This window comes from Eurosta solidaginis, chromosome 5, assembly GCF_040869045.1.
Source record: "Eurosta solidaginis isolate ZX-2024a chromosome 5, ASM4086904v1, whole genome shotgun sequence".
Lineage (NCBI taxonomy): Eukaryota > Metazoa > Arthropoda > Insecta > Diptera > Tephritidae > Eurosta > Eurosta solidaginis.
This window is the reverse complement of record NC_090323.1, coordinates 22,184,566-22,198,157: the sequence shown is the minus strand read 5'-3', so window position 1 is coordinate 22,198,157 and position 13,592 is coordinate 22,184,566.

Here is a 13,592-nt window from a genome sequence, read left to right as displayed (position 1 = left end):
TTGTCGCCCTTAAGTTAATAAAATTCTGTAAAATTGACAGATTCCTGGTCAATCTAACTGATGTTTCTGTTAACACAACTGATCTCACTGGTCATTTCAAGAGCGATCAACAGTCAATACATGAGAAAATGGTGCCACTTGTTAAAAAAAAAAAAAATACCAAAATAAGAAAACCACCAAATCGAAAAAACACACAAAATGGGAAAACAACAAAAAACTAGTTTTTCAGTTAAAAATACAAAACGAATAACCCTTTTTTGAATTTAGTGTGCAAAAAATTATGAGATACCGGGACACCTATTTATCGGGTACAATTTTGCAACTTCTCCTCCAAGCGAAATGCAAAATTGCGCCCTCTTGTTGCAAAAGTTTTGTTTGAACGAACAGGATTTTGCCAAAGTTAGTAACGTTTTCACTTACGCGGTCGAATTTAATAAGATAATAAAAAAACATCCTTTTTAATGTTGATGTTTCCGACAACATAAAAGTTTGAGTTGTTTTGGAATCGTTCCAACCAAGTGTTACCAAAATTAAACTTGCCGAGTTAGATGTAAAGTTACTCCAGTGGTGAATTACCTTCTAGCGATTTGATCCTTTACTTTTCTATAACTTACAAGTTCTCTATTTAAGATGTTATGTCAAACATTTTTACTACAAGTTCGAAACAATCAAGTTTGGCAACTACATGCGAGAGACGAAATTGAGAATGAGCTGAGCTGCAACCGAAAGAATTGAGAATCAGTTTTGTGCCTACTATTTTCATTTCTATAAATTAAATAAATTATAAAATATAAAATTTGGGGAAAGTGCGTTTAATAAAACAAAATAATAAGGTGTATGATGTTTAATGTGTGCCAGCATATTTGATGTAAGCCCAATTGACGTTCGGTTAGTAAGCACCACCGTGGTGTGCTGGTAGCGTGCTCCGCCTGCCACACCGTATGCCCTGGGTTCGCACCCCAGGCAAAGCAATATCAAAATTTTAGAAATAAGGTTTTTTAATTAGGAGAAAATTTTTCTAAGCGGGTTCGCCCCTCGGCAGTGTTTGGCAAGCGTTCCGAGTGTATTTCTGCCATGAAAAGCTCTCAGTGAAAACTCATCTGCCTCGCAGATGCCGTTCGGAGTCGGCATAAAACATGTAGGTCACGTTCGGCCAATTTGTTGGGAAAGTCAAGAGGAGCACGATACAAATTGGAAGAGAAGCTCAGCCTTAGATCTCATCGGAGGTTATCGCGCCTTACATTTATTTATTTATATGGCAACATAGGTACTTTCGTACAAAGCTGTCGCAACAACTTTTTTTGTTCATTTGACTACTAAAACGGTCAATTACGAATCAACGATTTGTGCGTAATTGATGTACCGTCTTGTTGCGATGGATAAAAATTAACCGACATTTCGGTTGAATTGACCCGTATTTCGGTTGATCTACCAGTATTTTTCTTTCAGTGTGGTGTCCTACCCTAGCGCGAGAAAATGTGCATGCTCCTCTGTTATTCCTGCCATCTACATTTTGCCCGTCTACCACTTTCACCTTTCAAAGTATTTCACATAGTTGGTGTGCTGCAATGAAACCCTTTTTGCATGTCCGTCTGGCGAAGTGCCCGCGTAACGGTTTGGTTGTATAAGCGTGTGAGGAACACCGCTTGCTGTGATTTTGGCTTGTTTGTACGCGCTCGTGGCTGTTATATAAAGGTGATGCGCATCACCAGCGGTGGGCACCACTATATTTACACGGTTACCAAATTTAGAATGTGTTAGTAAACACGAACGCGTAGCGAGCACGCATGGCGGAACGATACAAGGTGGCAGCATGGTGACGTACCTACAAACATAAATAAAAGTTCCTTGTGCTTTGTTTTTGTAAATTCGATGGACAAATGTCAAAATCGTACTGCACCGGAACTTGATGTATCAAATCAAATAAAAAAAGATCATAATCAGCTGTCCCATGCCGCCACCTTGTATCGTTCCGCCATGCGAGCACGAAAGCAAAATCAATTATTAAAGCTGGAGACATTGGTGCTTTATCGGTAACCGTATCGGTAACCTTATAACAGCTGATTCGACCAACCTTATGAGAATCAATGCAATCGATTATTGGTGCCGCTAAGGTCGTAACCGTATTGTAGCCAACCAATTGGGTTTTGGTTTACCGTCGTAACGATAAACAGCTGATTACGTTAGGGATACGGATACAGCGATACGACATACGGCACCAATGACTCCGGCTTTATTTAGTTTGATTTCAATGCTTGAACCATTGTTTACTATATAGTTTGGCAGCTTAAGTAGAGGTTATGTTGCGAATAGAGTGGAAGGCAATGGACTAGGCAGTCGAATGTCATATAATGAAGGAATGGTGTTCGGAGTTTTTTCAAAGTGAAAAAAAAAATGATAAAAGCTTTAATATAAATAAAACTATTGTTTTAATAACAACAAAAACGCCATATATATTCTGTATACATAAATTGGCAAGGATTATCTCACCTTAAAATTTGAATTAAATAATCTAAAGTTTTTTTTTGAAACTGAGTCGAGAACTGTGCGTGTGAATGTGCGAATTTTCACCGATCAGCTGTTAGTTGCGCTACTTGGTAAAATTTACAATGGCTTGAACGGTGAACACGTGCCACACGCACTCTTTGGCACTCTGTTTTAAGCGCGCGTGCAACACTTCCTTACTGTACGACCATCGAAATCAAACTAAAAGAGTAGAGTAGGGTCGTTTCGTTCTGAACTTGTTCAATTACCGGGTCTCTCAACTGAACAAGTGAACTAGATCTTCAATTTCGGTTCTATTTGTTCTTTTAGTTCATTTGTTTTTTTAGTTCGTTTTATCTAATGTTATTCTTTCTCTCTTCTCGTTCGCGACCGTTGTAAATTCATACATACATACGCAGAAATTCACAGTGAGCATAAATTCGATGATGCCACTTACACTAAAGATATTTGTGGTCATCTTTGTGTGTGGCACTGCTACAACAATATATGTATGGACTATTTATGAAAGAATGTTTTGTAAGAAACTAATTATTACTTTTATTAAACTTGAAAAGTTCATATTTCCAATTTGTGTCTGTACTCTTTCAATTTCCTGGGTCTTCCGAAATTTGTGAATTTTTTGAAGTTAATTATACATATATATATATTAACTTACTTTATTCATAACACATTTAAATATACCTACACAAAGCATTGCTGCATACACACCCCCATCTATATCTATACTTGTTGGCTATTTTCGTGAGTGGTGCGAGCAGCAGTGAACAAATTTGCTTAAAAAAAGGAACAGATGAACAAAAAGAACAACTTGTTCGTTCATCAGAAAAAGAACGAAAGATTCGAATCTCTGAAATGAACGAAAGAGCACAACTCTATAAAAGAGATGATGATGGAGTATATGTCCCCCCGCCCGATTATGACGAAGTTAGAATAGCAATAACCAGATTGAAAAACAACAAGGCCGTGGGCGCTGATGACTTGCCTGCGGAGCTATTCAAGTTCGGCGGCGAGGAGTTGGTAAGGCGCATGCAGCAGCTTCTTAGCAAAATATGGGCGGACGGAAGCATGCCCGACGGTTGGAATCTAAGTGTTCTTTGCCCAGTCCACAAAAGGGTGATACTGCAAAATGCACCAACTATCGTGGAATCAGCCTTCTTAATATCGCATGTAAGGTCCTTTCAAGTGTATTGTGCGAAAGATTGAAGCCCACCGTGAACCGGCTGATTGGACCTTATCAGTGCGGCTTCAGACCTGGTAAATCTACCATCGACCAGATTTTCACAATGCGCCAAATCTTGGAAAAACCCGTGAAAAGAGAATCGACACACATCACCTCTTCGTCGACTTTAAAGCCGCCTTCGACAGCACGAAAAGGAGCTGCCTATATGCCGCTATGTCTGAATTTGGTTTCCCCGCAAAACTTATACGGCTGTGCAAAATGACGTTGAGCAACACCATCAGCTCAGTCAGAATTGGGAAGGACCTCTCCGAGCCGTTCAAAACTAAACGAGGTTTCAGACAGGGTGACCCCCTATCGTGCGATTTCTTTAATTTGATGCTGGAGAAAATTATACTAGCTGCAGAAATTAACCGCACTGGAACAATATACTATAAAAGCGTGCAATTACTGGCATATGCTGATGACATTGATATCATCGGCCTAAACACCCGCGCTGTTAGTTCTGCTTACTCCAAACTGGAAAAAGAAGCGGTTAAGATGGGTCCTGTGGTGAATGAGGACAAAACGAAGTACCTGCTGTCATCGAGCAATGAGTCAGCGCATATGCGCCTTGGCAACCACGCTACTGTTGGCAGCCATAATTTCGAAATAGTAAATGACTTCGTTTATTTGGGAACCAGCATCAACACTAGCACGAACATCAGTACTGAAATCCAGCGAAGAATCAATCTTGCCAATAAATGCTACTTCGGACTAGGTAGGCAATTGAAAAGTAAAGTCCTCTCTCGGCGAATGAAAATCATACTCTACAAGTCACTTATCGTACCCGTCCTGCTATATGGGGCAGAAGCATGGACCATGACAACAGCAGATGAAGCGGCTTTGGGAGTGTTCGAGAGAAAAGTTCTTCGAAAGATTTATGGACCTCTACGCGTTGGCGATGGCGAGTACCGAAGAAGATTTAATGATGAGCTGTACGAGCTATACGCAGACATCAACATAGTCCAGCGAATTAAAACGCAGCGGCTGCGCTGGCTAGGCCATGTTATGCGAATGAAAGATGATGCTTCGGTCAAGAAAGTGTTTCTATCGGAACCCGCCTATGGAAGCAGAGGTAGAGGGCGGCCCCCACTCCGTTGGAAGGACCAGGTGGAAAACGATTTAAACTCCCTTGGTGTGACCAATTGGCGCCGGTTGGCGGAGCGAAGGAGCGACTGGCGCGCCTTGTTGGACGGCCATAACCGTTTAGACGGTTAAGCGCCAATTAAATAAGTAAGTAAGTAAGTAAGAGATTGAAAAAGATCGTAAATTTGATATTTTAAGGACCGTCCTAATGTACGCACATAAGTAGGCAAGTCTTTTGTCTTAATGTCTAAAGCAAAATAAATGCTACAATGGGGTCAAGTTATTGCTCAGTGGAGCAAGTGGCGCTTGTCCCACTGTGTCAGCAATGCATCCGTTTCATTACATCAACAAAATCAACAGTAGACATATTACGAACGCAAACGCACACATTCATACATATTTTTTTTTTTACTTCAGTCACTTGTTCCAAGCAATGTTGGGATGTTACGTATACGCCCGGGCATCTCTTAACTCATTGCTTGTCATTTATTTGTAGCGTATGTTGATGTTTATCGACAAAATGTGCATACGTAACATGCGTAAGGCTTTACAACCATACTCATATATATACACGCGAAGGTGTGTTGTGTTAAGAAGAGGGGTAGAGGCGTGTTGTAACGAAAGTTTGTGCATTCACTTGTACGTAGTCGTTCGCATATACAAGATAAGCGTTGATTTCGCGCTCCAGGCAAAACACATAAACGGAAACAGACGCACGCAATATTGGGATTAATGAACTCCGGCTACTTCAATCGATCTTTCCTCTTCAGCCGCTGCCCGCCTTCACTACTGCTCTTCCAATTGCTGTATAACAATGTGAATGCAGTATTGTTGTGTTTTGTGCGGCTAAAGCGACAATGCCAGGGCTGGTTTTCACATAGATATTTATATACTTTCGTATACCGAGTACATCTACTACTTAACTATGCATGTATGTATGTATGCATACATGAGTGGGGTACATGTACTATGACGTTTCAGTAAACTGAAAAGCGCTCGCGCATAAAAACGATGAAGCAAAGCAGTGGCTAGAGTTGGGTCGTTTCGTTCTGAACTTGTTCAACTGACCGGGTCTCTCAACTGAACAAGTGAACTAGATCTTCGATTTCGGTTCTATTTGTTCTTTTAGTTCGTTTTATCTACTGTTATTCTTTCTCTCTTCTTCTCTCTTTCGCGAACATTGTAAATTCATTCATACACACGTAGAAATTCACAGTGAGCACGAATGTCGATGATGCCAATTACACTAAAAATATACATACGCAAAGCATTGCTGCATACCCCATTGTGAATCAAACTAAGTGTGATATCTTCTGCATGGATGTCAAAATTCCAAAGTAATTGGATCACCTGATTTGTAATTGACTATCGCTGTTTCATTCTGTATCTCTTTCTATCATCCACTGAAGATAGTCGGCCCTATGCGCCGCCATATTGAACACCCTGTCGAAACGCTAAAAAGTAGCCATATTGAACATCGTTGCAACCATGTTTTTGGATCATTAGTAGTATGTTAGTATCATTCACGATCTCAATTCTAGTTTCGATTGCGGCCTCGGTTGCAGTTATGTTTCTTATACGGGCTATATTTACGATTCCAGTTTGCATTTCGGCTTTATATATGCTTTCGGCATACTATGTATCCGTTTCGGTTACAGTCTCGATGCTGGTTCCAGTTTCTGTTTTGATCTCAATATCTATTGTGGTGTCAAGTATTTTCCACTTACCGACTCTAGTTTTACTTCTAAAAAAAAATAAATGTAAGGCGCTATAACCTCCGAAGAGATCTAAGGCCGAGCTTCTCTTCTAATTTTCGTCGTGCTCCTCTTGATTTTCCCTACAAATTGTCCGGACGGAACCTACATGTTTTATGCCGACTCCGAACGGCATCTGCAAGGCAGATGAGTTTTCACTGAGAGCTTTTCATAGCAGAAATACACTCGGAGCGCTTGCCAAACACTGCCGAGGGGCGACCCCGCTTAGACAAAATTTCTTCTAATTGAAAAACCATATTTCTAAAATTTTGATGCTGCTTTGCCCGGGGTGCGAGCCCAGGGCATACGGTGTGGCAGGCGGAGCACGCTACCATCACACAACGGCGGCCGCTAGTTTTACTTCTGGTACCATAATATATCGCCTTCGGGTTGCTTATTGGCATCTTACATTAATTCCAGCGTACGAATTAACCACCTTGCGCCACTGTGCATTTCATTTTCGACCATATTTTGTCAAGTGTTGTTGTAATACAAAATCTATACTAATGACAACATTTATTTGCATTGCATAGATGACTAAGTGCTTGTTGTTGGTATCGAATATGTATGTATTGTTTTTTTTTTTGCTTTTGGACCGTCATTTGTATGCACATTTGTTTACAAACGTCATACGCTCTCGTATGTAGGGCACTTGTGCGCGCTTCCGCTCTTTGTAAGAAAGTTGTTGATGCAAATGCTTACCACTTTATCACATTTTGTTTTGTTTGCTCAGTTTTAATGTTACATTCGCGGTTGTTTCATTCAACACTTCGTTAAAGCAAAATTAATGAAATTGTTTAACGCACGCATACACTCACACACACATACACAATATTTTATACTCCAATAAGAACAGCCTGAGTGGCTCCACTTTGTCATTGCAACTACGAAGCTGAGGCATCATCAAAAGTGAACTAAGTCATCAATGTTGTTTGCACTGTCTGCCAATTAAGTTGGTTGTTCAGAGTGTAGACATTCACATCAGACATGCACAAACAAGAAAAAGAATTCCACTTTATACTGTTTTACATTGACAACTTGCTTGTATTTGTTCATTTGTCGTCCATTCGCATGTTTGCTAACTTATATTTGAGTGTGTAAAAAATGTAGTTTAGAGAAAATTCAGAGGGCGTGTCTAAAATTGTGCGTTTTTCAAAAGTTTTCTGAGACAGAGCGACAGCCGATGAAGGGTGATACTCTCCTCAGCGGACGATATATGAAAATACCAAAAGTCCACTCTTAATAGTACAAACGGTTTTGTGTTTAAAAGCGAAATTAAAATCCTGTAGATCTCATATGTTGAAAAATGTTTTCATTTGAAACGAAAAAAGGTTCATTTGTTTTGAAAAAGGTTTAATTTGATATGTAAAAGGTTAAATTTGACTGAAAAAAAGTTTCATTTCTTTTGAAAAAGGTTTAATTTGATATGTAAAAGGTTTAATTTGACTGGAAAAAGTTTAATTTGTTTTAAAAAAAGCTTCATTTGACTTGAAGAATGTTTTATTTTACCTAAAAATCTATATATTGCGTGCCGAATTGCATGCTGCGCTAACCATTTAGCTATACAGCGGTGGTTTGTTTGACTGGCAAATTTGCTACTTCTATTCCTTTTTACCAAGCGTACTGATGATGAAGGCTTAGCACCCTTCGAAATGGATCTATCTGCGCAGCTATGGCAGGTTGTCTGAAAAATTTTCTACTTACTATTCCAAAAAACAAAATACAATTTTTCAAATTTAGAAAAATTAAAAAATAACAATAATTATCATTTGAAACAAATTATTGTTCTGGCCTTGAGCTCGAATCGAACTTTGAATCGTAAAATGAAATACTTAAAAATAAATGAAATTACAAAAAAAATATATATAAAAATAAAAAAAATAAAATATAATTATATAAAAAATATAATAGGGATAAGGTTTACAACAGGCATGCTTAACCAACGAAACGATATCATTTCGTTACGATAATCAACGTTAATGTGACGTTATTTGACGTTATTAACGTTAATAAACGAAACGAAATGACTTCGTTCCGTTTATTAACGTTGATTATTGTAACGAAATGATATCGTTTCGTTGGTTAAGCATGCCTGGTTTACAACAACTAAGGCATGACGTGGCTGAATGCGCTTGTAACAATTCAACCATCGTAGGAGTGCGGGTTCAAATCCCACTCCCGGGAGAAAAGGCTTTGAAGAGATTTACAAGGTATAATCGAAACAGCTGTCGCCTTGTCCGTCCTGATGTCACGTTGTTTCAATTTTTCCCTAATTATTGAAAAAAATAAATAAAACAAAAAAAATTATAAAATAAAATAAAATATAATAAAATTAAATGAAATAAATAAAAACAAAATAAAAAAAAAACGAAATGAAATAAATTGCATAAAAGAAAGAAAAAAAAAAACTAAAAAAATTAAAAAAATAAAAATAAAATAAAATAAAAAAAAATTTAACAAAACAAAATAAAATAAAAAAATGAAAAAATAAATAAAAATAGAATGGAATGAAACAAAGTGAAATAAATTACAATAAAATGAAAAACCTCCACAGAGGTAGATAAAAGATCAGTTTAAAACAGAGTGTTGGTGAATAGCTTTATTGTGAACGGCGAAATGTAATGAAGGTGTGAACGTAAGTTGGCTGATCTGCGACGGAATTTTACTACTTGTGGTCAATTGCAATTAAATTATGCTTGACAAGTGAACCCGGCAGATTTTGTCCGCCCGAAAATTGATTTGTCTATATTCAAAAAGTGAGCCTCGCTTCCCCTCTTCTCTCTCTATAGAATTCTCGTGTACTTTATCCTCCATTTTTCTTTTTATTCTTGTCCAACCCCTATTCCAGTTATCTTCCTCCCACTCCCACTTCTTTTACTGCTCCCACTCCCAATCGAGCTGTCACACCCAGTTCAACTCTAGCTTCTACTCTCACTTCCACTCACACTCCAACTCTCACATCCACTCCAATCCTCGTTCCCACAGCAATACCATTTCTGATCACTACATATATACAATTATGAAGAAGTTTGTGAACATTTTTGCTGCTGTTTATGAGTGGGAATGACAAAGGTTTTCGAATGCATGTTGTAAATATGTAAATAAATTTAAATTACTATGTGTGGTCAGTAATAATGAAATTTACGTAGAAAATCTGATTGCAAAGCACAACAATTTTAACTGTGGCATTTATATTCACCAACACATACGAAAGTTATAAAGGATTGGCATATACATATTTGTTTGTATAAGTGCCAGCACGCATTTGTGCATATGTCAAAAAAAAAAAAAAATACAAATGCTCTATATATATTATAGCTATGCTTACAACAATAAATTTCCATATTCCGAAAATATATTTGCTTGCAACGTGTTGCATTGTCAAAATGCGCTGGAATATTTAGTAATTATAAGAAGCTTTATATTAAAATATATAAAGTCGTATTGTAATATGAGTTGAGCATTCATACCAAAAATGAGATTAGTAGGTACAATTAGTGGAAAATATGCAAATATGTGGAATTTGTATTTTTTGGTCGGGGTTATAACGCTTTGGAATGTGTATGGGACATGCCATATCAACACACTCTACCGATGGATAGCAAAATCTTTTTGTAAGTTAATCAGAAGCTAAGAATTTTTGAAAATTTCGGATTTTTTTTTGATAAATTTCTTAAAAGATATTATCAAATAGTTTATTATATATTTATTTCCAACATTAAAAAGAGTTCAAATATTGATTTTAATAATTTTTCAGGTGGTAAGCAATGAGATGAAAAAATAGAGTGTTGAGAAGATATCAAAAGCCAGAGTTTGCGAAAAGATGTTCTAAGCACAACAATTATAATACAGCGATTAGCGGCAAAAAAAGGTAAGTCATAGTAGAATAGTTTAATAAGCTAAACAGTTCAATGATTGTGCGAGTTTTATTGATAAACTTTCAAAACAGTAAAATGGTATCGAAGGAACCCCTCTTCAATCATTATTAGGATATGTTTGATGTAACGCTGATACAGGAGTCATATCCATTTTCATAACTAAAAGCCTAGCGGGGTAGCCATCGAATGAGGGAAAGAGCAGGGACATAATTATTTAGAGGCCACCTCATCTTCTTCAGAACATTTAGTTTGCGGATGAAAAAGGACGCAAAGTAACGTTTAATATCTCTCTAATAAGATTTAGCGGAAGGCAAAGCCCGTATTGTAGGGAGGTCAGTCTTTTGCGAAAGAAAGGTTAGGGAAATGTTTATGGTCGCAGAAGTTTGCGAAAAGCGAGGTGGCTGAGACAAGTATAGGAATCTTTTGCAGATTAAAAAAAGGGAAATCAGTAAGTTACATATAAAGTCTTGTGCAAAAACGAGGAGTGGTTACGCACTGGTAAAGAAGAGCTTCTCCTTATTCATTTATTTAAGTTCAGTCTACAGAATTTAATTCTTACAGACTAGATATAGTACGCAGTTAATCAATTAAAAATAGTGTATAATTTTAATTTAAATATACTTATACTATCATTAAACTCAATAACGCTTGCATAGGTATTGCATAATCTAACGCTCCTAGCAATCGGCTCGTTCATGGCGTAATTAGTAGAGTGGAATGTGTCTACCAATAAGCGATTATTTCTTAAGTTACGAGGCGGGTCATATAAATTGACCAAATTAGATAAGTCGTCACAGTGTATGTTATTATTAATGACATTATAAATAAAAAGTATTGAGAAGTATATTCTCCTATCATATAGGGACTGCAAGCCCATTAGTTTCCGTCTACCAATATAAGAAGGAAGATTACCTTGCCACGGTAACTTTCTTAGAGCAAATTTCGTGAAAACTTTTTTAACTCTTTCGATTTTGTTTGAGTGGGTTTCATAGTATGGGCACCATATTAGAGAACAATACTCTAGTCTGCTTCGAACAAGAGATATGTAAAAAGCCTTTAAAGTGCAAGGATCTCTGAAATCCATTGAATTTCTTCTTATGAACCCTATCATAGAAAAAGCTTTTGATACTATTAAGTCAATGTGTTGAGAAAATGTTAGCTTTGAGTCGAAAATAACACCCAAATCTTTCATTTTGGTACTTCTAGCTAGAGCACAATTGTCTATATTGTAACTAAATATTATGTTGTTAGACTTCCTAGAGAAGGTGACAACACAGCATTTATTGATGTTCAGTTTGAGACAATTCAAAGTACACCACTGATTCAGTGAATTGAGATCGACTTGTAATTTATGGCTATCACTTGCATCACGAACGGTACAAAAAAGTTTGACGTCATCCGCGAACATTAGGCACTTAGCGAACTTAAAGCAACTCGGTAGGTCGTTAATAAATAAAAGAAATAGCAGTGGTCCGCAGTGAGTACCCTGAGGTATACCTGACCACGCGTCGATAAATAGTCTTGAGGTTGTATTCCCTAACTTAATAAATAGTTTCCTGTTTGACAGAAAACTAGCGAAGAAATTAATGAGAATGCCACTAACTCCGTAACTTCGTAACTTCTGCAAAAGTATGGTATGACATACCTTATCGAAGGCTTTGGAGAAGTCTGTGTAAATCACATCAAGTTGTGCCTGCTTTCCGAACGCACTCACTATACTATTCGATAATAGGGTCAAGTTCGAACAGGTTGATCTTCCAGGAAAGAAGCCGTGTTGATCTTTAGAGATAAAATCCCGAACATGGTCAAATAACTTTGATTGGATTATGTAGTCGAACAATTTGGGCAGTGTCCCCTGTATAACGATAGGCCTATAATTACAAACATCATTACGATCACCAGACTTAAAGACCGGAACAATGTGGCATAACTTCCACTGTTCGAGAAAAGTACCCTTATTGATACAATGCTGGAAAAGCTAGGATATGGGATTAGCTAAAGTATAGCAGCAACGCTTGAAAAATACAGGCGCAAATCCCTCGGAGTCATGTTTGGAACTGGACTTTAGCGATGAAATAACGGATAGTACATCCTCTTCGGCGATTGAAAAGGAGGTTATAGAAGGTAAAGGTATGGAATGAAATGTAGGCGATATAGGAATGCTATGCTTCTCATAAACTTTCTGAAAAAACTTTGCAAACAAGTCGCAGGACTCGACAGGATTATCAGAGATAGCGCCATCATATTCCAAGTTCGTTGGAAATCCATTTGTTTTCCTCCTGGAATCTATGAATTTCCAAAATCCTCTCGCATTGGACTTTAAATTCGTTTCAACGGTATACATATAGTGCCTAAATAAGAAGTTATGAAGATGATCATACTCCTTTCTTAAATGAATGAAGTTAAGACGATTGATTTCAGAACTATTATTCTTGAACTTCTTAAAAGCCTTATTCTTTTTATTTCTCAAGTTAGAGAGTCTTACATTGAACCAAGGTGGCTTGTTTTTAACTGCGCATCTTTTTAGGGGAACAAAATTAGAGATGGCTTCAGAAAAAATGGAACACAATATCTCGTAAGAAGTATTGGGACAGCCGGAATTTTTCAGAAACTCCCAATCGGAAGAGTGCAAAAAATTATTTATAGACTCATAATCGGCACTCATGTAATCACGCCGAGCTAGTGGTTCATCTTTTACGGTATCGAAACTATAAAACATAATACTAAGAAAAATAGCCTTATGGTGAAAACTATTATTCAAAATTGGAGATAGACATTCATGGCATGATACTTTTAAATTAGTAGTAACAAATATTAGATCTAGGATTTTATTATTGTCGTTCTGAACTCCGTTACGTTGCAGGAAACCATGAGAGAGCAAAGTGCTTACGACATAGATTTCGACGCTGGAGCTGAGATTATGCGGTATTAAAGTTTTATTATGATTTTCCCAAGAGATATTGGGTAGATTAAAGTCGCCTAAGAAAATAATTTCATCACCAGACTTTAGAGAATTTGAGATGGCAATCACATTTTCTAAATGTTTTACATACATTTCTATATCACTACCAGGAGGAATATAAGAAACTAAAAGTATTAATGATTTGTTGCTAGTAAATTTAACTCTAACACAGATTTGATCTAACAACC